At 37.4% G+C, this 27,444-nt stretch overlaps 1 protein-coding gene across 1 annotated transcript in view; it reads right to left on the reverse strand.

Moving 5' to 3' along the window:
• The window catches only part of LOC111040613 (ski oncogene), a 48,245-nt gene that overhangs the window by 18,501 nt on the left and 2,300 nt on the right, over nucleotides 1-27,444 (reverse strand). The gene's annotated exons all lie outside the window — the stretch shown is intronic.

Consider the following 27,444-nt stretch of genomic DNA (forward strand, 5'->3'; position numbering starts at 1 on the left):
AGGTCGTATACCTAATATGTTTTATTATTACGCACGCACAAGATATTATTATGATATTATACTGAAATACAATATTATGTTATGTACAATGAACGTATGTATAGATAGGTCCAGCGAGTATCAATATTATTATTATTATTATATAATGTCCTTGTCGAGTCATTTTTTACATTTCCAACGCGTTTAAAACACACGCACCGTGCAGTCTCTGCCGTAGACTGGAGGTGAAAATAGTTTTAGAAAAATAACGAATAGAAGACGACGACGACGAAGAAGAAGAAGAAGAAGAAATAAAAGAAACTTAATATGCGAGAAAAACACGGGTTACTATAGTAACTTGTCGTTCGCATAAAATACATCTGCGCGCGAAAGCCCGTGACTGCAACCTTGACGTGCTTATATTATTATTAAAAATATGCTCAATAGGCCCGAGTGGGTGCTGACTGCTGACTGCTGGCCACCGCATCGCCGACACAGTACACACACTATAATAGTATTAGACATCACGCCACCACTCACTCACACATTATTCTCCTCATTCTTTTTATACTTGTCATTTTACATCTTTCGTATTATATATTTGTTTTTATTTTTATAAATTGAATTCACACGTGCACGATGACTGCTGCGACTGTGTTGCTCGCTTCTGAGTGCCATCCGAAATTTGCAAATATGTACAAATATATATTGAGCGTGTTGTTATGTTCATGGGTTTTTTTTTATAAATTAAGTTGATTGTCATTGATTTACGAGACGAAGTGCTTAAACTAAAACAGAATTTATTAATGGACGAACTCGGCTTTTTAATATATCGCCACATTATTATAATGTATATCAACTATTTATGTCAAATTTGTATATAGACAACGTGCAGGTTTGACTTTGACGGCATCGAAATATTACACTTTTTGCTGGTTTTTATATCATCAACAGTAACGATTCCGAACTGTATATATATACGCTGCAGAGTAGTATATAATATTATGTCGTGAGACGAGAGCATCACACCAAACTATATGGTCGATATTTTGATCTCATACATTCCCACGTACAGGAAACAACTCACAACCATAATAATATTATTATGTTAGGTATATATCACTCATTTTACGTCAATAAATAGCAAAAAAGGTTCTGAAAACATCTCGTCTCGTTTACCTACAAAACAAATTTAATAGTCTTATAATACGTGAATTATTTTCGCATAACATTTTCACTAAGTTTTATAAATAACAACTATTAAGCAATTTTATACTGGAATACCGTGTGAAACGCCTGAGATGCCGATAAATAGACACAAAGTGACATTTTTTGGTTTGAATTTTTTTTTTTGAATCACTGTGACTGCTATTCATAACAAAATACTATATTAAAAAAACAGTGAACACAATATAAGAATATAGATAGTCGTATTGTTTTAAAAACTAAATATGACATAATGATACAGATTACAGTTCTTCGGATTATCGCTGTAGCAACATTATTTTTTACAATATATTGTTTGTATAAGAAAAATGTTTTACCTATTTACCATTGTGGAAATTATTCATCGCAGATAAAAATTTGATTAAAAAAGTCAACTTTTTGGCGGGAGTATATATTTTATAGTCCCGTAGGCTGTAGAGACAGTAATTACGTGATGAAACAGACGTATTAAAAGTATATTTTATCTTGTACACCGATGTTAAACAAAATAAAGCGTAATAATAAACACTTCGTAAGTCGTAACAGATGCCTAGTATTCTTGTTTTGGTGTAAGTGCATTGCGGATAATCACGGTTCTGGTTTTCCAATTATTTCATTGTACATTTCTCATGACGAAAATTCTAAGTGAATCGCGCAGTATACGTCCGTGTCATTGCTCTTTTATGCTCTCGTCTCTGTTTCTCAGTCGTGTCGTGTTGTCCCCTCTTTATCTCCCTATATCACTCTATCTATCTCCGTCTCAATCTCGACCCATCAATTTTGTTTGTTCCTCTCGTTGTTTTGGCTACACGCATACGTCGCAAGTATATCAAACCAACAGCATACGTGGATAGAGACGTGTTTTCTATCGTGTAACTTATTATACATTTATTTAAAACGTTTTCAGAAGGCGTAATCCATAAATATAAACATACAACAACCGTCGGTAAAATACAAAGTTTAAAAACGTTGGCCTGTAGTACATGACATGTATGACATACCTACCTATATTACAATAATATACAGTTTTATTGAAACTTCCACGCGGCACATGGCGTGTTTGTATCAAATATCACATTTTTTTCCTTATCGTTAAGCTAATTTTGTTTCGTTTCGAAGCAGTAGGTATATATTATATACGAGTAATATACAGTTATTATACTGTTGTAGTTGTCAAAACATTATACCTGGTCTGTTCAATTCGCGGGACCAAAACCGTGAAATTGCTCGGCAACACGCTAGATACAAATGTCAAATTAAAAACTAAAAAGCCCCTCGCTATAACTTAGGCCAGACGAAAAACGGCCATTAGAAGCCGTGTGTATATAACTTGGTTGGTTGATAACGTTAACTATGGTATAATATATATATCATTAGGTATAGTAAAAGTACTCGGTTTAAATTATAATTTATAATATTTCATTAGTTTTTATACATAAGCCGGTTTTATTTTGTCAACGCTATTTTCGTGGGTTTCACTTTTAAATAGACTGTGTATAATGTTTGAAAGAAAAAGAAACGTTTAAACTCAGTCAATAAAACGACATTTGTGCTGTCAAGCAAGACACGCCTGTGTGTGTGCAGCAACGGCTACATTAAGTACACATCATATTATATACCTATTACCTACTGATTATCGCGCAGACCTGGTCGTGTGTACATAAACTATAAACAGTTAATACTCACTGTTGGCGTAACGGTTAATCGAGTTATGGTGGCATACATATTACATATACACACAGTTGGAATCAAATGACTGTCAGGAGTAATAAAGAAATGAAAGAAAAAAAGGAACCAGTCCTCGTCGTAAGTCCGTCTTTGTGAACGGGCCGAGTCATTGTTGGCGTTCATCGCCGTCGCGCTTGGGAATATATGAGAGCGCTCGCGTGTGTGGATAACGCTGGGTGGCCGACGGCCGAGTGAAGGGGTCTGCTACGTACATCGAAAATCTGCTGCCGCCGCGCCGTCGACGTCATTGTTAGAATCAAGAGGATTAACTCCTTGCGTACATGTAACTACAGCGACGACGACGACTTCAAAGGTCTTAAATGGGGATTCTATTTTTTCGACCTATACCGCGCTTATATTATACCTATCCGGTCGAATCTAAAAACAACACGTATAATATATATTATTATGTATATTATATAGACAAGGCGGTGTTCGACGTCCATGTGAGAGAGGTCGTGGTCGTTTTCACGGCCGTGTGAGCAGCACATGTTAGCGCCAAACTCTCAGCACTCTTTTTACCGGTACAGTGGTGTGTGTATGCGCTGTGTGATATCGGGTGTGCAAAAGGCGGTTATACTCGGAAAAGTACTATACGTATATATTATACATAGGTGCGTGTATAATATTCTGTGCACACAATCATTTTTGCATGTGTAATGAAACGCAGCTGTGATGTGCCACCGCCTGCGCACATACGATCACATATATATATATATATATTATACCTATATGTCTTGGGAGGGGGTCAGCGGAAGAGGACGTACCGGAAGGGCGGCGATGGTAGGTGCGAGGGTGGTTTTTTCGCAACGAGTGGCGTACGAAGAAAAAAAATAAATACGTACCACGCCAAATAAACGACCGTGTAATAGGTTTTTCTCGAGCCGATAAACGGGATTTTGTGAAAGCGGGGGCGAACACAATGAAATATATATATATTATATGTACGATAATGTGTATACTGTATACGCTATATACAGACGCTACGACGACGGTATGGTATCGCGGTGCTGCAGGAATAAATATATAGGTATGTACAATGTGCATGCAATGCGTGTATACTTTATAATAGCATGGTAAGTTGAGGAGGACAACCCCTCTGGTCCCTTCGGTTTCCGTAGAAGAAAAAAAATAATGAGAAAAATTTTTACGCACTTCAACCTGTTTTCATCCGCGTCTTCGTCTGCAGCAGCACGCACCCTTATTTCACAATATATTTGCATTTTTCGCTCGGAAAACGTTATTGGTATTATAATAAATAATATAATACGACTAAAATGGTGTATACCGAGATACAGTGGTTCGCCGCAAACGCGATGCAGCGAAAACAGACAATTTGTGTATTATTATATACGCGCGTGAAGCTTTTAATAAGCATTGCCAAAACGCGTTGACTGACACGACGTGGTCCACGGGGCTCATCCAAGACGGGCTACTTATAGCTTTGTTTTCTCAAAGTTTTATTTTTTTTCTTCTGTGCAAATTAAAAAAAAAAATCGAGTGCAACGACCCCGGGCACGTGATGGTGTCCGTTGGTGGTCCGCCAGTGGCCGACGATAGTTTTGCCAAAACTCACGGGCTGCGTTCGTTTTGTCAATGTAGCTTATTTTTTTAAGACTATATTATGATACCAACAACACCTCTCAAATCTCTATCGATACATATCATGCAGCAGAGTAATCGAAGTCACTGGCATTGCAACCGATAATTGATATACAATCTAAGCCGTGATACTGCAATTTCAACAACAAATAATATTTATAAACATTGTCATTATCACATATTGTATGGATTAAAAATGATTGGGAAATGCGCAGCCAACTTTTTAACACATCGAGTTTGGCAATTGATGGGATGATATCTCAGGAAGACGTACAAGGAGCGAAAGAAAACTTTGACATCTCGAGAGAAATCGAGTTAAAGAAATAAATAAAAACAAGGGAATATTTTATCGCATGTCTCTCGAACATCTCGTCGAGTCCTTCTATACGCGTGGTGTACGTTTATTATATCTTAATAACATAATAACAATCACGCACGTTGTAGACTGAAAATTAGGGTAAATATTTTGAAAACTTATAACCTGCAAGCACGATATATATGTATGTATACATTATACGTTTGATAAGATTAAAAATCCTAGGGAACTCTACGTATATAATATATATTTGCTCGCAAGCGCGTGTCCGTAAATGTATACGGAGGAGGACCCTTCAAAGTGACGTGCCTGCGATTCGTTTTCACTTTCTGGTGTGACGACGTCTGGCAGCTAGGCGACACGCGGTGGCAATAATATATATAGTCGGGTATGTGTATACTTATATATAATGTATGTGTATAGACGTATAGTGTATAATATATTGTGTATTATATATACAGCTATATTCGGTAAAATAAAGTAGTTTCACCTACCGAAATTCGGAACCTCGAGATTTATCGCTATGGTCTCCTAGACATGGAATTGACCTATTTATTTTCGTTGAAACCCTTATAACATACCCATACGCCGCCACACATTAACGACACAGTACACACGGCAACGTGCACAGCAACAAAAGCAATAATTTTATTTCTATACTTAAAAATACACGCCAGTGATTTGTTGTTAAATAACGAGTGTTTTGCGAATAACAATAGCTTCTTTTTTTATTTAAATATATAAATACATATATATTATTTTATTTTATTATTATTATTCGCTGCCGTGCTCTTGCATTATTTCTATTAAGTGGTTCCATTGTGTGAACACATCTTGACCGTTGCAAAGGTTAAAGGGTTCTGTTTCTTTTTTCATGAGCGGGCCCACATTACACATTATACATATACACACATATGCACGTCAAAAGGGTGGCCACGGTGGCTGAGGAAGAACACTTCATGAAAACCGTGAACGTGCGTGCTGTTTGCGTGTATGTATTGAAATGTACCGTAATCGAATGGAAATCTGAATAATCAGAATGTATACATGCCGTGTTACTGAATTTATTTGATTTTTCACTACCCCTCAGAAAAAAAGAGATTTTCCCATATATAGAGCATGATTTAAATATTTAATCATCATTCATCTGCAGTCATCATTGTTGTGTATACAAATTATACAATAATAACTGTATTGCGTATGGGCTTAAGGCTGGTGGTATTTATTTTACATAAAACCAAATAACATCAATGTAATATACTACATTATAATTTTATAATAAATAACAATGACCAACTATATAAATTACAAAAAAATTTAAAAACCGAAATCGTTTTCATCGAGCAATAAATTCGTTTGAGCTTCTGAGGGTTAGGCAGACACACCATACACATTATACTGTAATACACGGAACTGTGCGCACACAAACACACACACGCATTCATAACAGATTATAAATCTCGTTTTATGATATTCGTTTTGAAGGCGGATCATGACAGTTTTATGTTACAAAAAAAACCCGATTATAATATTGGGGAGACGACTGTAGTATACTCTCGTCTGTTATAAAAGTATACGGGCGTACTTGGAGCTGAAAAAAATCGAAAAGCGACCAGGATACAAATATACGTCCTGTCGCTACATAATATTATTTCCAATGTCCACAACGAGATACGCGGCTTGGAATTGTCGTACTATAATATTATAATAATATTTAGTTACATAAAATCTTCTTTACTTCGACTTTTAACGACTTTTAACTCATACGAACCACAACCGTACATGTGAACATAAATATATATTTATAATATTAGCGTGATATTATATCGTATAAATCTTATTATATTATATTATATGCACATTGACCGCACGGAAAGGGTGAACGGTTTTCGAGGTCGCCGTGATAGAGCACGTCATGATGTACCTATCGACCGGAAAAACAGTGGCGAACCACGATTCATGCTGTGTGTCGGAAACGGCTGCAGAAGCCCGACGACGAACAATGCGCTGAGCTCGGACACCGCGGGAGGTCCATTTTCTGTGTCGTAGACGACGTTGTCGTCGTCGCCGCCGGTGACTGACCAACAAGACGCGCCGCCGTTTTACCCCTTTCGTTGTTGTTATTCAAAAATCCCTCCGCTTTTTTATTCCAACAATGCGACGCACAAAAGAACTCCCGTATATTATATGTTTTTTAAACGTTTTTGCATCATTTTTTCTCTCTCTTACTCATTCTCGCTCTTTCTCTCCACGGGTACCTTTTATGATTATGTATATATATTATACATTTATTGTTTGTGGCTTCTTCTCGCGTGAACATACTGGCCAATTTTGGTTAGTTAGGTCTATGTGTATGTAAATACACGAATACGTCCGGTTAGATTTTGACGTGGTCAAGGGTCGCGCGCACACACATCTCGGAAAATAATAATAATCGTTCGCGAACAAAAGGACCGAACGAGGCGCGAATTCCCCCAAGAACATATACACAAGGTACAATTGATGGCATATTACAAAAAAAACTTATGTTAAAAAACCGGTCAGCTAAAGTAGACAGAAAATTGTTACAATGTCGCGGCGACGTTCAGCTTTACAGTGTACACGTATAACCAGTTTTTTTTTTTTGTAAAAATAATGTTGCATATATTTTATTATTATGTATATTATAATATATAATATACATGCATGGCATTGACGGGTCGAAAGAAGAAACAAATTATATATATTGTGTCCGGCAATTACATGGCTGTTTATAGTCTCTCCGCGTCCAATAACAATCAAATGGGTCTCTGATTGGAGACAATATATATATGCATACAAATCATATACAGGCTGCGCGAAATACCATAGTAAACCTCCGTGTATATATATAATCACTAGAGTTTTTAAACGGTCAACGATTATTATTTATTATACAGCGCGTAACACATACATGATAATATACATATAATATCATAATTCATATTGATAGGTAATAAACGGATCGATTAATCGCAAGCTAAGATGTTATACGATCAGAGAATGTTCCCTGATGTGAAAAAATGTTTAGTGTACTTTGGCGGCTAAAAAAACATGCATGCAGTTGTTTACATATGAACAACAATGTTGTGCCATGTAGGTACATGGATAAAAAGTTATTACTTATTATATAGTATAGGTTATACGTGCTTAGTAATAATTATGACCGATATTTTAGAATCAAGTTCAAAGTTCAATGACTTTCAGGTACACAGTTCGACAACACTGTCGAATGTGCACGATCAAAAAAAAAAACTTAAATAATAAATACATCATACTTGTACATACTTGTACATAGAAAAAGGTGACCTTTGCGAATATTGATTACTACACTATTAGCTTTGTAAAAAATGTTGATAAAATGAAGAAAATATGTGAAAAATATTATATGAGTAGTAACAATAGAGATTGTCTTCTATAAAAATATTGAACGGACACGAGATTTATGCTATTTTCTGCATTGTTTGAAATCCTAAACAGCATTGGTAATATTTTAGACTAAATATCAAAATAAATAAACAATTCGAATGGTGTACGTACACTATGTAAAATACGAAAGACGTTTTCTTATCGTTTGATTATAATAACTAATGCGATAACTTATACAGGGTTAATGGCAGTCGAGCTTGCAATTTGTTTTACACACACACACACACACACACACACACACGAACATAGTCCTTGTGTATATTAAGTATTTATGTAGATATAAGGTACAAATCCTACAGAATACCAGCATTATTTTTTGAAAATATACAGAAAGAACCCTTGAAATATAATATTTTAGCGTAATCTCAATCGAAGTGAGCAATTAGCATAGTATACTTGGTCTCTAAATAATATGAAAATGTATGGAATAATAATTACAACTTCGAGCAGTATTGTTGAACACATAACTTAAAATTGGAAAAAAATCCAACTATAATAATGTGACAGAATAACGTATAGTAACTATTTTGATTTTTTTTGTACAAAAATTAATCGAATTTATTAATATTACTTATCAGTTAGGTTAGCCACTCTTTACTTATTTATGGAACAATGCTTAATAGGATCTTTAACCGCACGATGAAAGATATGATAACACCACGTATTGCAGTACAGTAAATCAGGGTTAAAAGCTATCTGAAAAATAATGAGCCCGGCTAATAAAACAAGCCCCGTAAGTATACAAACTATAAGTACATGGATATACAACTATTAATAACCTTCGTTCCTTCCAGCAGTTTTCTTTCCAGCATACGAAAGTTGGACGATGGTTATTAATTATTAAGTATAAAATCAACATTTCCATCAGTTAACACGAAAATAAATAAATTTGTGTGCATACGAATCTATACAGACTTGTATTAAGTAATAGAAATGTGACAAGAGAAACATATTGTATCTGATGATTGATAGTCCAAAATACAAAAACATAAATCTATGACGATTGTTGAATTACTAAATATATTTTAAACCGATTTAGAAATAATATAGGTAAGTAATTTGAAGGTATGATAGAAAACTGAAATAGAGAAAAATGTCAAACTGCATTTGACCCAAAATGCATATTCAAAATAAGATAGATGTTTAGCGTTAATATTCTAAATCAAAAATATACTCTAATATTATATAGTATATTAGTATATCATAAACATAATTTTTATTTTTAATTTGACATGTCGATGAAACAGAAATACATGACAAATTATAAAAATTGTAAATATCGTTTTCAACATGTCAGAGATGTATCGTCGGAAAAAAAATAAAACTGACAATATTAATGCATTTTTTTCCAGTAACTCGTCAAATATTTGCCATTTGATATTTACTTAAAGTAAAAAAAGTATAAAAAGTAGAGCGAGCAGCGTACCTGACAGAAGAATTTGCATCGAAGTATCAGACGACGAGGGGAAAGAAGTAAGTCCTTATTTCGCCAACTGTCGCCGTCAAATATTTGCGTCCAAACATGAAGTCAAGTCTTATGTCATTAAAAAGAGGAAAAAATAAAGAAAGAATAAAACGACAGGAGGGAATATTATAAGAAAAAGTGACGGAAAATGTAATAGCGTCACCACTCGCCGCCACCAAACTGCCTGCACAGAAAAGGAAGCCCAACGATGCTCGCGGGGCCTGTCTGTCGAGTGTCAGGCAAGGAAAAAGACAAGTTTCAGAAACTCGCTCGAGATGACATTGCACGACACGTTCCGACAAGTACACGACGGTCGTTGGAAAGAACATTGATGGAAAATGTACTCCAACTTCGTTGTGGCATCAAGAAAAATATAAAATATTAATGTCACACATTATATGATTGTCTGTTATTATAATTTCAAATTATTTGAGGGAAATTCGCACACGTACTCTGACATTTCGGAGTTATGCGAACAAGACAAGGAAGAAGTATCTAAGCTAAAATGGTCGAATGCCTCCGAAAACCAAATAATCAATGGGTCAAACGCACCAAGGAGACTAAAGCCAAAACAAAATCAATGTATAAACTATTAATAAAAAAAAACACCACGCATTGAAATAATATACATACAAGTAGGTATATTGAAGGGAGCATTATGAACTACAACGATTTAACACATTTAAAAATGTCTCATATTTGTGACACATTGTATATAATATGGATTTATATGTAAATTTATTGACTGCTAAAAAAAGTCAAGAAAAATAATTTTATAAGTTCCAGAAGCCTAATTATTATTCTTTTGTATAAAATATTATAAATAAGTACTAAATAATTACTAAATTATAAGTTACAGTATCCAAAATGTATGCATACTAATGTTAATACAATATAAGGTCAGTAAAAATTTAAAATTTATCATTCTTAATGGAAAACCACCAGCATACCTAAAATGGATAAAAAATATATAGCTACTCAGTACGTCTTTGCAAAAAGTATATGAACTTAAATCCCGAAATAAAAAATAAACCACCTTCATGATTTTGCTCCACAAAATACCTCTTAATGCGCGGGTTTGGTTATAGTGGTAAAAAATCAGTGAGACATTTTCACACGTCTGTGGGTGGTCGGGTGAAGTACTTCAGTGCCAGTGCAATATATATAGGTGGATAGATATATAAAGATTTTATATAGTATGTATATACTGTTAGAATGTAGCTGTTCTGAGATCGCAACGAAGATGATGGGAGGTGCTTTTGTTTCCGGCAAGAAAAAAGTCATCATCGCCGTGTGAGAACTATGAAAATAAACACGTTATTGATCGTTTCATTTTTTTTACGCATCATAATGTGCTCGTTACCCGTGTGTAGTGTGCACGGTGAACACATTAATGTACATATACATAATTATAATAATATGTATATGGTATATATTATATTATACACAGTCAATGAATGTGTACACACACGTAGATTCGTGTTCGCGCTTCTGTACGTGAATACGCTCCTGCTGGGCCCGCACGACGTGCCCCCCCCCCCCACTTTGTAACCGTCGCCTGCTCTGGCCGCCTGTCCGTCATCAGCTGTCAACCGCTTTTCTGCTGCGCTACCGACCCTCCCGAAATCTGACAGAGAGAGAGAGAGAGAGAGAGAGAGAGAGAGAGAGAGAGAGAGAGAAAGAGAGAGATAGATTGAGGGATAGAGAGGATAAAACCGGTGACCGGCACGTCCACGGCGCCGCGGTTGTTTGCTTTCCGGATAAGTCCAATAATACCGAGAGCAAGATTTCGCCGGTTTTCCGTGAGAAAATCACACGCCGCGAGCACTGGAGCTTTGCAGTGCGTGAAATCCGATGCCGCGATGCGTATGTATATTATTATATACAGTGGCCGACGAGTCCATAAAAACGATACATTATATTATTATAGGCCTCACAGTTTTCATTTTGGGAGTGTCATTCCAGAACGATACGAATAATCACCTCGAATTTATGGTGCACTATATCAGAAATCACCAATTTAGTGGCAGCCCTTCGACAAATTTTATCTGGCTCGCGGTCAAGACATTTATTATTTAAATAATTTTTTCATATAGTGGATTAAATGAGGTTATTCATTATTTTTTAATTTAATTTTTTGATTTCTTTGGATGAATATGAACAATAAATGTTAACTTCCATCAACAATTTTCCTAAATTACTAAAGTGACTCTCTAAAAATATTCATTTATGCTCTATATAATACTCCACATATCTAATACTTCATAGTTTTAAACATCCCTAAGAATCAAACCATTTTACTTTTATCCGCTGATTTTTTTCAAAGATATTACGCTTCCGCACTTAAAATGTCTGTCATTGTTATAAAAAAAGGTTTCGGGAACTCGGCGCGCATCGTAGTCGTCATGTCCGCCCGCCGTTTCCGACAGGCATGTGCAATCTCATTCAATCACGAATATATGGGCACGCACGCATATGACGACGACCGTGATCTATTAAATTAAGGCTACAAAAGATCCGGTGGACGGTGGTCGGCGTACGGACTGAATTTAAAGCGTTAAAAATATATAATAACATGACGAAAAACGAAATGCACGCTGGCGCACAGCATAATAGTATATATTATAAAATACAGACTTCGGGCACAACACACGCGCACACATAATACGGCTATAAATATAAAATCGAGAATTCCTCTTTTTATTAGCGTGGCCCCGACTTTGCCCGGCTGTAGCGCGCTGCTGCACGCTCTCGCACACATTTTGTATAAATTCCCAATTGCATTCCTACAGTGTCGAGTCAGAGGGCAATTTTTAGAAATACTATACACACACACACACCCGCATACGAGAAGGAATATTTTGTTTTTTTTTGTCTGGAAAATCGTTACGTATTCATGAGGCGCCGTCGCACGGGGTTGGCCGGTTGGCGAAATAAAAAGCCCCCGTTTTTCTCCACCACGCAAATCAATTGCTATTAATGCCGCGACGGCGGTGGAGAATAATAATAATATCACGGGTGCTGCCCCGTGTGGAAACTTGTTAACAATAAAGAAATGTTTACCCAACAATAACCCCAAAAACACGTTTTTTTTGTTATTGCTCCTGTATATTATATAAATAATCATAAATTTATGTAACAATTTTTCTTTCTTTCCGATTCATAACCCTATTTCATCGTCGCGGTCGTCCTTTCTTTCGATTCCTTTCGCTCGTGTTTTCCACACCTTGTACGCATCAAAAAAAAAAATTATAAACATATATAGGAGTATACTGTATAGTATATGCAATATTATAATTATTATTTATATACACGCACACCTCTAGATGCTATTCAAAGGGCCACCGTCAGCGCACAGTTTACATATTTTGCCTCCGGGGTAATGACTAAAACATCAGAACAAGGCGAAGGGGAAGAATAAGAAGGGAAAGATCAGACGTCCCTCGGACGAAAAAAAAATAACGAAACAAATACAGATGTCACAGTCGCTATACCGCTGTTTAACCCCCTCCCGGTGGTAATGCACATACACACGCCATAAATCATTATTTCGCACCGGTTTTCATCAGCTCCGATCCGCGGCGGGTCGTATATTATAAAGTGTGAAAGCGCCCGTGCGCGATTATCCATTCATTATTCAATAACACGATAATATTATAATAGCATTTATTAAATAATCAGCGGCAGTAACTCTCGCAAATAATATACAATATAGTAAATAAAGCTCTCAAGTTCTTCGGAATTCACTATGATTATTGGAAATGGGACTACACCTTTATCAACAGCCATACTACAAATCAATATTAGGTCATCAAAGCTCTAACAAAATTCGATTACCTATAGATTTGTATTATATTTATTTCTCATTATCAGAACCATAAGTAATACCTGGGTGGAGTAGGTACACTACCAGGGGTTGTTCTATAATCCATATTATTATTATACATAGGTAGCATTAAAATTTATACTAGTAGCATGTAACTGCGATATAATTTATTGATATTAATTTTCTGGTATAAGTCGCCAGTGACCAAACGAATCTATCCTACAGTGCCGAATAACGCGACATATATAAATGGGGGAAACAAAAACGGAATTCGGCAGTGTTTCGGCACAAACATAATATATTTTAGGCAAACGGTAAAAAACAAATAGTTACGGAAAATGAACGTAATTAGGACCTATACTAGAGAGTGCCTATATATATATATATATATGTATATATGCGTATAAAGATAATATTACAAGATCTCTCTACCTGCAACAAAAATTATAAGACATTATTAACATTAAAAACATTTTCGGTCAACGTCTTAGAAAACAAGGAACAACGACGTCATCAATTTATAATTTAAACAACTGCCGAAGGTTTAAATTATATTTACATTAATTATATTATGTCGAGCTGGTTGCTGGGCCCAACGACGGCAATTTAAGTAAATAATAAATGCCACATAAAATAAATAAATAGACTGTTGATAACGTGCCTCGAGAAAAAAATATATCTGGTTTAAACGACAGTGGGCTTGTGGTTTGTCAATATATTTTACTTTGGAGAAATCACAAAGAAAAGTATAAACAAATAAAATAAACTATGACTGTTGCTCGCATGAAGTCCGACATACACATAAGTGTATAGTGCGTATGTACTTGTAATATGTGTATTCTTAAGTACGGTATTAGGAATAACAAAATATTTTAATAATATAGGTAAGTACTGTCACCACTCATCCAAACCACGTTTGGAAACTGCGAGTTCTTTTCTCAATCGGATTGATAAGATTGATTGTTTACGACGTCAGAGGCCATGATCTAACATTCGCTGAGTGTATACCGATTATTATTTGCCGAGAACAAAATATAACCGGCTTCTTGTTTATCTACTCGACATAATAATTAATTGAACAATTAACGCACGTACTACACGGTAGCCGCTGTAACATTATATTATAAGTTATAACTTATTATGGCATACCGTCGTCGCCGCCACTGCATTACAAGTACTAGGTGCACCTACCTGTACCTTACATCTGGTCTGTTATCGGATGGCCCACCGCTCTCTTCCAACGCGGCCATAGACCCGCCAGGTTGTAATATTATTATTATTGATTTCACTAATCTCCTTACACGTGGTGAGTGATAATGTAAGCACATACAATATTATTAATTACGAGAGTTTAATCAATATAGAGTGTAATATAATGTTTTTTCAACACAGTTTCTCCGTATTGATTAAAAATATAACATACGTTTATTAAAAATCAGAACATTAGATGTTACAGTAGTCACACTGTAATAATGTAAACATTAGTATATCATCAATATTTGATCTCGTGTTGCTACATTTCTGCACACAAACTAGTGAAAAAATTTTATTTTTATTTTGCTTATAATACGAGAAAATTGTTGAGGCCTTTCTACAAGCCTACGGTCTCCCAGAACAGTATATATAAATTTTTAAAAGTTCTGGCACGGACCCGAAAATTACAATACTGCAGCGGCCATATAGAACATATAGTCCTTGAAGTATTTTTGACTCTCTAAATTTTATTCTCAAAAAATAATCACCTTTAAACAGATATTTGTAGAGAGCGCCGCCGTTCTTCTTTAATGTCATTTCTTATACTAATAACCCAAAGTATTATACATATAATATTATATAATAAAACTAAATTATTTTCTTCAAAATGTTAAACTAAGTTTAATATAGTTTATATTAAAAAAAATCCATTTCAAACCAATTCCATTTTCACAGACGAACTATACGACGGTATACCAGTTACAGCATATAGTGGTTAATGGTTATAATCTCATGATAAAGCGAAGCGGGAGAAAATAAAAAATGCATTACGTCAGTGCTCGCGCTCTTCACTCCCTCTCGTAAAATGCGAAAATAAATGAAAAATTGTCATCCTTATTATAGTAGACGGAAGCTCCACCATTTATTAAATGGATTTATTTATTTGATTTTTTTAACGCAACGCCAGAGTTCATAACTTTGTTTTATAGTTTGGGATAATAACTGAAAAATCAATCTTACCCGTTGGATAGAAATTTAATGCACCGAACGACGCGGCGGCCGATGATGGCGTCATTATAAAAGCATTATTGTTTCTTAATTTTACGGTTGCTACACGAAGAAGAGAAAAAAACTGCAGTCATCCTTGAAAGGTTTCGCTTGCATCCAGTGCAGTAACAACTGCATTACGTTTCACATACACACACACACCATACACTTCGTACATATTATATACTCTCACACAAGGTCAAATAGCACAACACAACGACGCCATCAAAGCTGCAGTAGCTGCCGTTATTGTCTGGCACGTGTACGCTGTACACTGCGTTGGTATAATATAGTTAGCGTGGGTTCGTCGTTAGCGGCTGTAACAATGTATAGTAACCCACTGGACGAGACCTTCGAGGGTCACACATAGTTGTTCACGTGGACTATAATATTATATACGATCCACTTTGATCAATAAATATACTGGAGTGCGAAAAAAATTGTTGAAATACGACGAGGTCGGCGCGGAGGACGCCTGGACGACGGATGTAAATAATAATATATATTAAGGATATGTATTATGGAAGAGAGCGTTTATCGTCAGTTTAGTGTTGTAATTTATGTTTTTCGTTTTTCAATGGTGACGACGACGCACATCCTATAAGAAATAGCTCAAACGGATTATTATCACACACTGCGAGAGGAAACTTCGCACTTAAAGTTAAGAAAACAAATCCACAAATCCGAGGCCAAACGGCGTGTAAATATATTTTTATATTATATCAATAGACTTCTAATTAAAACAGAGAGATACAAGTTTAAAGTCGTTTATTCTAATCGTTTACATTATGATGAATGTTCTAATGCGAAGACATCCAACATAGTCTTTCTCGGCAGCATTTTACACAACGAGAAGATACATAAAAGAACTAAGAGAGGAAGTAAAGGAATTCGGTGACATATTATCCGGGATTCGGGACAACCATAGTAATGATTTACATTTATATGTATAATGTATGTATATATAAATACATACGTAATACGTATATAACTGTAGAGGAACGTCTTGTTCCGAATCCGCGTGACAGACAAATTTGTGCAACGAGAACGAAATGTAATTTAAACATTAAACGCAATTGAAATATATCACGAGGATCATATATGTATACAAAAATAAATACCGATCGTACGTCCAAACAACAAAACAATAACGTAATCAAGGTTTCAGCGTGTGTGCTGCAGACGAGAAACTATAAAATGGATCAAATCCGACAAAATAAAACGATAGCAAACCGAAAACCGCATTCTGGAGAGAGGAGACCGTAGACCATACATAACACACATTGCAATAATAAGAACTGTAATAACAACAATAATAACGGTTTGAGTATACAGAACGCATTTGGTCTATGAGACAAATTATTATACAAGTCGAATGGGACGATCAGGACGTTATGTCACCCGTCGTATAATGATAACACAGTTACTTCTGTACTACATGTAGCAAGACAGTGAACTAGAATGAGAAACTCGGTTTTATATCAAAAATAAGAAATTACCACTAACAGCACTGCAGTGACGTTTATCGTTGTGCATTAATACTCGATGCATCGTCTACCGAACGCACAACTGATAGAACGACCTCGGAGTATTTTTTTGCGAACCACTGTACAGTAGTATCGCCGAGTGCCGCGTGTTTGATCGCGCCAAACTCAGGACGGTCGTCGGCTGGCCAATAACGTTCGACCGCGGTGTAACATTACTTCGCAGATCGGTTAAATATCTACACTATAATTTTCACAATAATTTTATAGTCTCTAGCTGGTGTCGAACCTCAGCGTTGGGGTTTCGTTACACGCAGTAGTAAAATCACCACGAAATCCACCACAATTATGCACGTCACAATGAGCGTTTAGCACCTTCGCTGTCAGACACACTTGCACGTTAACATACGTACACTAATCAATGCATATTATAAACATCAGGGAAATAGTGAGACATCATACAAAAAAAACATTTAAAACGACGTCAAAACTCGTAGATCAACTCCAACCATTCAACACACGCATTGTTGTCATGCAGAGTAAACAATAATGGTCGTGTGTGGCACGCAACATGAAATTGAAATCGCCGAAAGAGCATTGTACAACGTTTACATAAAACATACAATATAAAACAATAATAATACTCGCCTAACCCATATGGATATTATATTATTATTATTATATATACTTTATCCGTTATCGATCCACCACCGTCGGAAAAAAGCACGTTCGACGGGTGTGAGAGAGAGAAGAAGAGTCGGAAAGACAGAGAGAGAGTGAGACTGACAGACGGACACACTTGCATTGAGTGAGAGGTAGAGGTAATAATAATGATGATAAATAATAATAATAATATTGGTATTGGCGTTGTTGTGTTTTTTTTTTTTGTTGATAACGGCGTCGACAGGCTGCAGCAATAGTAGACCTGTGGCGGTAGGATGGTAGGGAGGACGGCCAGGCGGGAAGCTTGTGAACGTGTTGCAATGGCGGCGGCGGCGGCGGCGGCATTGGCGCGAACAAACCGCGACGCGACAGCAGCAGAGCGAGCGCTGCGCGCGGACGACTGACGGCGGCGTGAGTTCGGTCTGGCAACGCATGTGCGTGCGTGCATTCGTGCGTGCGGAGAAGGTCAGCTGGCGTTGGCGCGACGACGGGTCAACAACCGGTTCTCTCAATCGTCGGCGTTTTTCATTTTACACCGAGAGACGATAGTTGCACAATACCTCTAGGACTATCCTCGGCCGCCGACAGTGCCGACAATTGTTTATCAACTTTTTTCAGCTCTCTCGCGCGCCTTCCCCTACCTCTGCATACTCCGGACTGCTGTAGCGTGATTGCCAGAGACCACCAGTCGTCGCGTAATGTGTAAAATAATTTCGCGTTCCAAATGACAGCATAATGTGTAACGAAATACATAATAATGTTTTATTTCCATTAATGGATCTGCCTTTACTTTCGTGAATAAATTATGTAAGTTCAAAATAATGTTTATAGGCGGTGACGGTGTATTTTTTTCGGAAAAGTAATATGAATCAATAACGTTATGATTATGGCTGTTATGCGTGTGTGTCTTGTCCGGGAACATGAATTATTTACAACGTAACATTCAATTTAATTTGCATTGATTTCCAAAGCTGGCTAGTTTTATAACATAAAGGTTTTATTTTCATGTACTTTTACGGAATAAAAAGTTTATATTTTGCATTTTTTTAAAAATTTTTATTTTAAGGTTATTATTTTCATTTTTTAGATGATAAAAGGGCTTTACCCTAAAAAAATAACATTAAAGTAACTTTAACTACCTAATTCAATATTATTCGCCGTTATTTTTGAAATGAATCTAAACGACTTACAAATCGAAATCACAAGACGTGGAGACGGAAAATGAAATGAGAATATTTTTTTTCAGATTAGAAGTCCTCGTAGCAAAAATATTTTGAAATAGTGCAGCTCAGTAAACATTCTTTAATCAAATAAAGTTTTGTCCTAACCTGTTGGAAATATAGTATTTTAATGTTTAGGGCATTTTTTGTGTTTTTACAGGAATTTTTCTTACTCAACTCTAGATATACATATTATAAAAGACCGTACGTTCCATTATGTAGGTACGTTTAAAATCCCCGGCGAAGACTGTAATTTGTAATGCTAAATAATTAGTGCCAGCGAAATAATAATATAATAAAAATAATAGCATGTTAACGTGCTTGATATTATTACGATTATCATTATAATTGTTGTATGACGTCGGATCCGTCCGCGTAGACACGCGCGCGACGAGACAGCGGCGAATCGTGTGCGCGTAAAAATAATATTTCAAACGGTCTCCCGTGGATCCCGGAGCGGTGGCGGCGGCGGCGGAGGTGTGCGTGGGACGAAAATATCACATCGTTAGCCACCACGCGGTAGGTTATCGTAGATGTACCGTGTGTCGAAAAAACGTGTAAAAACACTCCGCCGCCGCCGCCGCCGCCGCGTCTCGTGTTACACAACAATTGATGCGTGCGTGCGCGTTAATTGGTGACGATTTAGCCGTCGGGAGGTCGAGGTGTACACTTATACGCATATCATATCGATATACATATTACAATCACAATCATAACACGAAAAGAACGATCATACACTGCGGGCGTTGCGGAGTCACTGGTCATCGCGACGCGAGTGCTATTATAATAGGGTGCGCCGACGACATCGCCGCGGTCCCGGGTCCTCGGAAAAGCGAAAGTCTGCTCCACGAAGAAGACGCGTCACAAATAATATGTATCGTACGCACATCGTAATAATGTTGTAAACGGCACACACGAGAAAACGGTTTTATTTTTCCTAGCGTTTATCCGTTTAATTTTCTGGCAGGTGCGGGACACGGCGGTGGGCAACACAGGCTCAGTCCGAGCGCGTCTAATTTTGGATCGCGGCTATTTCTGCCGGTGCGGATCGCGCTGGCCGCTGCTCTTTGGCCGCGCGCGCTCACCTCCGTCCTCGTATTGGCGCGCGAGAACCAGAACGCGAGCACAGATTATATTATATTGTACACCGCACTTTTCGTCGTCGTGTAAGCCGGGCGAATATATTATTATTTTAATTTTTGCTTTGCAACAGCCATTTCTGCTTCCGTCACACTACGCGATTACCCGGAGATCCCTAGAGTTTATGTAAAACATACACGCGACCGCGTTCTAACATTACTTATTAATTTCGATTAGGTTTTTTTTGTCTTCTTCTTTTTTTATTCAAACAACGAGGCACACGACAGGGGAAGATGATGAAAACGTATACCTCGAGAGTATTTTTATTATTTCTGCACGGGCGATAACCATAACCGGTTGTTCGCCATTATGCGAGCAGGATTCCGATTGTAAAACAAAAAAATTATGCATATCCAATTATCAATGTTTAGATATTATAAAAATACAATCAACAGAGTATTTTTTAAAATACATACGTTCTCGGTGGAAATCGGCATAGCTACTACCCAGCCTGGATTAAGTCCACAAGAGACCGATATTCGGTTGTGATTTGTGAGCCTCCACTGATAAATCAAACCATATATTTAGTGTTATTCGTATTCGTTAGTGTAATGGAATACTTAGACATACCGTTTTAATTACTATATTATACGATCATTGAATTTGTAAAACGTTAACAATACAATATCAAAATATAAATACATCCGCCAATCACCAATGCAGGCACTGTACTAAATACTAATATGAAATGATATAAATTAAAAATTATAACAAACTAAAATTAGCATAAGTACCTAGGTATAGTTAAATTATAAGAAATATTTTATGTATAATAATTAGATAGTTTGGTTTCAGTAGGTTTTTATATTACATAACAGTATAAAAATAGTTAATGACTGATGTTTGTACAAGAACAATGTATATTAGGCGACCATTTGATACAATTCTATGCCGGCGACCTTTCATCGGTGGGCTCAGAGGTAGCTATGACACCCCTGGCTGTCCGCTTATTTTGGGTTGGGTCGCCTCTGTATCGTTTTGATTACGACATACATGCACCACCAAGGATATGGGTGTGTATACGCATGTATGTTATATTATACGTACGTCCATAACAGACTCGTTTGAGGGGTTTTCGCGAGGGAAATTCGGTATTCTGTTTGTGCGTGGGAAAACTTACATACTATGTACACAGACTTGGGAAAACGTTCGGCTGTTACATAATATATAACTACAGCTTGTATTTTTAGAACATATATACGAGTCAGCGGACATTCGAAAACACCGGGAAAATAAAACGAAATGTACCTACCTAATCGATATAAGCTCCAGGATTTTCGGGGTGATCCATAAATGCGGCACGCTATGCGTACATATTATACCCAATGTTATGTCGACCACAAAAATGGTGAACGGACGGAAGTAACCGCCGAGCGTGGTTGTAAAATATAATATACTTATGTACATACACATTAGATGTCCGGATAGGTTTATCATATTATGCGAATATGTTCGACCCTAACTTAGGGTAGACGTTAGAGAATTCGCGTTCCGAGAATTCCTATACACTTAGGTAGATTCTACATAATATATCATATAAGTGCCTGTCACTGAAAAAAACCTTCAGGGCGGACGAGAACAGGCCACAGGGTTCTATCGAGAAAAATATATTAATTGCAGGTGATACGTTAAAAAAAACAGGAATAATCGTCTTGATAATAATATTGTACTTTCATTGTCATTTATTATAGTAACAATAGTAATATAGAAAAACGCCTATCCTGGCCACCGTCTACCAAAATTGTATAAATGCTGATACAAGTGGTACAATGTTATATCGACGGGGTGCACAGGGAAAATGTGCGCGGTAACCCGATACACGTGGGTACTGAGTTTATTCTTCAATCATATCTCCGGTCGAGGTCGGTTCGCGGACCCAGATCTGCAGTGGGAGATCGACAACGTTTACAGAAAAGACCTCCGAAATCGCAAACAAACGACAACGTATTTGCATAATATAAAGCACCAAAAGACGAATATATATGCGAGTATAGAAGTAGGTACACACAGAACGTATATTTTATATAGATATTAAAGTAATACGATCGTTAGACGTACGTTCCTAAAAAGGATATTTTTTCCGTAATTTTTCCCACTGGCCATTCACCTGAGCTCGTTAGACCTGTTCTTCACCCCCTGCCATCGCCACACACGCACACACGTCTCTACGCGGCCACGTCTCTCTCACTCGCCGTTTCATCTCTTGCCGTCATCGTTATCCTGACTCACTCACTCCCTATTATATTATTATTTTTACTGCGATTCCTGTTTCCATTGTACGCCGCCGCCGCAACGCGGCCCGGGCGAAGGCACTCGAAGTCGTCGGCGACGGCGCGGCGCAGGGTTAAACCATGCCGGTTCTCTTTGTTTTCGACGCGTTTTTCATTCGGTTCGTCGCAAAAACGCAGCAACGACAACAGCAACAACACAACTAAAACAACAACACAAACAACAACAAAATGAAAACGCAACACACTACGACGACCCGTTGCCGTCGCCACAGCCGCACGCAATAACAATGGCCCATACAATCAACCTGTCACAACCTTGCCCGGCGACGGAAACAATAACAATAATACTGAATAATATAGAAACCGTAAACAACGGAAAATAAAAAACAACTCCAGATATAAAAAACATGTTGGAAAAAATGTATCCTAGACTCCGACACCCTCGACCGTCCCGGATATGATTTCTTCACCGACCATCGTTTTCCGTCACAAGGAGATATTTTGAGCGTGGGGATCTATACCGGACGTTTTCACGTACCTCCCTACCTATTCTAGTCGGGACAGTCGGGTGTGAATGCGTCGTACCGTAACAACATTGCACCGTCGCCGAGTTTCCCCAGCCACCAGATTTACGAATTTCTTCTCCGACAACAAAAACAAATATTTTCTTGAGGATTAAATTTAATTATGGTTTCATAAGGTATCTTGATCACAAATTAAATGCCAATCAAAACAATGAATAAGCAGATACATTTTTTATACAAATGATATTCATTTATTTTGATATCATTTTTATTGACGTTTTCCGTTTTTAGAGTTTTTTTTTTTTGTACAATAGGTGATTTAATCCCTAAATTATATAATTCAAGAGCCGTCTAGCGCGAGCGTAGGATGCTACAGGTCTAGCCGCCAAACGTAATTTATTTTATTATAATAATAACGTTATAAAATCATTCGTGCCATAATGACCGACCAGTGACCACTAATGCTACTTAAATGTCAGCGGTAGCGACACCGTGCGAATGCACGCGTTCACGTTACCTCCTGACTGGCGGCGAAAACCGATATTTTACAACTCGTTAATCGTCCCTATATCAACGGTGCACCAAAACGGGTGGTTTAATAGTTATTATCTTCCATTTATACTCGCCGACGATGACGACGATCCATACACGCGATCGTCGTCTTGCTATAATCTCTTTTCGTTTTTGCGGAAACCATGTTCTTTCCAAAAGAAAACACGCACGGCATGCGACCAACCACAACGGTGCGGTCTACGCATCTAAATATTTTCATCCGATCCAACCTGTTGTACGCACCGCCGTTGTATAAATCGTCATTATATTGTATTCTTCACATACACGCGTGCATATAATCGCGTACGTATTACATTATATAAATTATAATATACCTACATACTGCGGTAATAATGTCAGATTTTTATGAATGAGACGATAAACGTTTTTATAGTTTCCGATTTACAGTAAAAACTAGTTGCGGCGGCGGCGGCGGGATAATAAAGGCACAACTACTACAACAACTCAGGCCCTCGACGGCAACAACGATGATAATAATATTATACTACAGTGCATATTTTATATTAATAGATATGAATACCTACATTTAACAATTATTATGTACTTTAATTTATTTCGTATTGATAACTAGGTTTATAGTTGTTCGTACGTCGGCAAGTTAAATCATTTACTGTTAAACCTAAATCACATCAAAAGTAGAGCCAAAGTATTTATCTTGACAAAATTCGTTAACTCAACTTTCGTTCAAATCAACAACCAAGAGATCCACTGGAACAGCAAGGATGACTAAGTAAAATACTAGAGATACATCTCGACGAAAAAGTAAATTGGAAAATCTACATGAATAAAAAACTAAACCAAGGAGACATAGGATGAAAATCCTATAGTTACCCCCTACTAAACCACACCTGGACCTACAGATGTAATGTTCTCCGCTGCTATGTACACTTTTATAAGACCACTACTAACTTATATACATGCGCAGTACAAGCTGCCGCTATGCCAACAAAAATTGAAAATTGCTAACTCAGATCAAATTTTCAAGAACAGCACTCAAAGTACCTTCGATCATGTGTAACGAACAACTGCACATCGACCCTACTTGTAAAAATGGATTGTAACATACGAAAACTTCAACAATATCCTCAATAAAACTGATAACTGATAGAGCTCCTCTTTACAAAAACATAACCTAGACTGAATCCACGCCTACCACAGGACATCATCTTAGAGGACCAACCAGACAGTAACACGAAGGTTTCTTTGTTTACCCATGTACACATATGTATAATAGTAGGTATTGTACAATGTATAACTTTGTAAAAACATTTGGTATGTTGGAACAATAAATTAAATTTAAAAAAAAAACATTTACTGCGGAATTCTGTTGGAAAAAAAAAATAATCGAGAGAAACGGATAACGCGTTCGGCCGGTCGGTCATTATAATATTATTGTGCGTAGGTATTATTATAGAAAACGTTTTCTCATCGCCATCAACTAACGCCGACGTCACACCGCTGCCGCGATGAAATAACAGACCAGTTCCTCTGGCAGTCTCGCAGCCGATCAAAAACACAATAATATCGGTTACCCTCCCTAGTTGGTGGCAAACTCAAGTTCACAAGTCGCATTCGGTCAGCGTTGTATACATAATAAATAATAATAAATAAAATAAAATACAAATAGGCAATAATTCGAAAAATCGAACCCGACAAACCACCTGTGTGAAGCGGCAGCGGCGGTCAATAACGCGACGACAATAAAATATCAAATAGTCTCGTTGTCGTCGTAGTACGCGACCACGCGAGCCGGGAAGATAAAAGACACGAACGGGTGGGCGGGGGACACGTTGCACACACACAAACCGATATTTTTCGACGATAACGAAAGTCGCAGTCGGAGACGGATGGCGCGCGCGCCATTATTGCACGTAGCAAATGTAGGATGCATTTTATAATAATAATAATAATAATAATAATATGTAATAATATTACGTTCGTTTCGTCGACCGATCGCGTGTAGATGGGTGGGTGGGTGGGCGAGTCGGACGTGAGTGTGGTTTAGAGCTTCGAGAACGAGCAGCGTCGTCGTCGTGTCCTTGGCTATAATATATATAAATATATACATATATATATATATATATATATGCGGCACTCGTCGAACACGCACACACATACACACACCAGAGTGCATACGAATATCGTCTTGTTCGCGACACACATACGCGCGAGCGCACGATTTGATTTTGTTTTTCGTTCGTACGGTTTGTTATTGCGCGCCGCTGCCCTGACGACGACCGTGTGTGTGTGCGTGTGTGTGTGTGCGTGTGTGTGTGTGTGTGTGTGTGTGTGTGTGTGTGTGTGTGTGTTTGTGAGTGTGTGCAGCACACCATTGCCGCCGCCGACGCATCCACCTAACGACGAACAGCCTAACGTCAACGCAGCCGCCACACACACATGCGCGCGCGCCACAATAATAATAATATAATTTGACCTCGTCGTCGTCACTCTATCTCTCTCACTCCACGTGATGTTATAAAAACACACACACACGTCTGGACGATTCGACTGGCGCGCGCGTGCATAACGTTATTGCCATTATCATGTTATTAATATATTATTATTATTATTATTATTATTATCGTCGTGCACCTCCATGCGCATAATATTAAATTGTGTTGATTGTGGACATTTGTGTTGGTTTCTGTAAATCTGTCGGGCGCGAGTTCAACGTACGTGGCTGTCCGATTTAAAATCGCGATTTTATAGGCTCAACGACTCGTATAGGTATACCAACAGAGATACAACAGACTGACAGAGGTATACGATATGAATATAATACGCGCGAGGTCGTGCGAAAAAACGCCGACGACCGACGGAAGTACGGGTCTGTTCCGGAGCGGTCTGTTGACGGCGATTTAGCCCGTCGTCTGTATTATTGTTGTTGCTGTTGTCGTTCTGGACAAGTTGATATTATTCTTTCGATTTTTTTGTATAGTATATCCCAGGACCCCGATGATAACGGTAGGTGCGTATTATCCGAGATAGTCCAGTCGCGGAGCAATCGACCGACCGCAAAAATACAAATGGATAACTCTGAATAACATTCTGCGATGGAAAGTCAGACGAGCTTGAGCACAACCGCCGTTGTGTCCGACATACGTCCCGTACGTGGATCTCACTCGGCCACGAATCACGCATTAAATAAGTTGTACTTGCAAGTGCCTACTCGTTTTTGACCAGACGATGGGCGCAGATGAAGCACCGCAGAATGCGTTCTTGTTGCAACAATAAATAAATTACAATAATAATATGCGACATGACGTTGTACGTAGACGACCGAGAAATTAGTAACTATAATATTACGTAGAGTAGCGTGCGAAACACTCAACGGCACCAATGGGCAAAGGCCAATGACTAATGATTGAGTCTGAGATCGCAATGTTCCTTGATAACGTACCTGCTGATGTAGTGGCCAGCCCGATAACACACGGCACAGAAAAATTATAGATCGCGTTTGGCTCGACCACATTATACTGATAAATTTGTGATCGGTGTACGCCTACGCTTAGTAGTAATATAGTAGTAGTATACTAACATCACCAATATCCAAATTAACGAAAATCAAAGTCGAAAAAATGACAAAAAAAAATACAATCTCAATAGATCTATCAGACTTAAAATGCAAGCAAACCGTAATTAATATATACAATAATAGTTTGAAAATTAAAAATAATTTGTTGACAAGTTCATTTTTAAATGCTGTACAACGTGAACTAGCTAACCATATAAAACCATTTTTTTAACCAGGAATTTTGATGATTACTATAATATTGTTTGAAATAAACGTAAGTTAATT

This window comes from Myzus persicae, unplaced genomic scaffold (genome assembly GCF_001856785.1).
Source record: "Myzus persicae strain clone G006 unplaced genomic scaffold, MPER_G0061.0, whole genome shotgun sequence".
Classification (NCBI taxonomy): domain Eukaryota; kingdom Metazoa; phylum Arthropoda; class Insecta; order Hemiptera; family Aphididae; genus Myzus; species Myzus persicae.